The sequence below is a fragment of the Propithecus coquereli genome, unplaced genomic scaffold (assembly GCF_000956105.1).
Source record: "Propithecus coquereli isolate 6110/MARCELLA unplaced genomic scaffold, Pcoq_1.0 Scaffold123, whole genome shotgun sequence".
In the NCBI taxonomy this organism is placed as follows: Eukaryota; Metazoa; Chordata; class Mammalia; order Primates; family Indriidae; genus Propithecus; species Propithecus coquereli.
This window is the reverse complement of record NW_012136414.1, coordinates 2,848,262-2,849,514: the sequence shown is the minus strand read 5'-3', so window position 1 is coordinate 2,849,514 and position 1,253 is coordinate 2,848,262.

The window sequence follows — 1,253 nt, the reverse complement described above, 5'->3', positions numbered from 1 at the left end:
AACACTAAAAAGGCTCTTTAAAAGTTTTCTTTTTCAAAGATCTTCCAGTTCAAGTTTTATCCTCCCTTTCACTGACATTAGTGTGACAATGAATGTTTTACTTACCCTTAATCCGGACTCAAACTCTCCCTTACTTGGGCAAGATCGTCTCACTTGACCTATTCACATCATATCTTGACCCTACAGTCCCACCTACATATTACCACCCATGTAATAATATATTACCACCCGAGTAATATTCCTAAAGCACATTTTGGATCATACCACTCCCTTGCGCAAAACCATCATGCCCACTTCACCCTTCTTCTTATCCATAGAGCAAATCCTTGATTTAGTTGTCCTTTACAGTTCTCTAAAGTCTCAACTTACCTTTTTAGTCTTGTTATAGTAATCAGACCCAAACTAAACTACTGATCATTTCTATTAATAAAAAATTTGCTCTGTGTTTTCATATGTCTAAATCTTAGTTCATGCTATTCTCCCTGAAGGAAATGCCCTCCCTGACGTTTACCACTTGAAATTTTACCCATCCTAAATGTTCACCTTAAAGGCCACCTACTTCATGAAGCCTTTCTCAATGTTCCTAGCTGAATTTTCTTGTCTGAACTCCCAGGGAATTTTTTTTGGCGCTTAGCATCTGCTGCTTTTATTTCTGGTCCACATGCACAGTCCCTACTAGACTCCATGAGGAGCTAAGGGTTATTTCTCGTAGCATCTCTCATAGTGCCTCATGCCTCTCAGTTGTTCCACATATACATTATACAAATTACTCATCCACCTACTGCGATGTTGGCCAATAACATCATTGAAAATAGTCTATTTCAGTCTTCCCCAAAATATACATTATTTGGAAATTGTTTCAAACCTATTTCTATGTGTATATAAAATAGGCCCTTACCAATAATCTCTTTGCAGGGATTTTCAGGAGTGATGGGGACTCTGCAAGCTGGACACTGGCTATTATTCTTCAACCATAAATCAATACAAATTGAACAAAATACATGGTTGTTGATGCATATGACAGGCTGGCGTACCTTTGGAAAAAAAGAAAAATATTGTTTTTAGTACAGGGCAACAGTCTTAACTAGAATGCCAAATGGTTTAGTTTGGAACAAACAAATTGCTTTTCTAGAGTACAGCACAGCAGTGTTTAAGAAAGAATATCTAAGACTTCTAAAAACACCACTTTTGTTGACCACATGGTTTCTTATATATGTATAACAAAGATACTATTTGAGATAGTTGGTCATGGA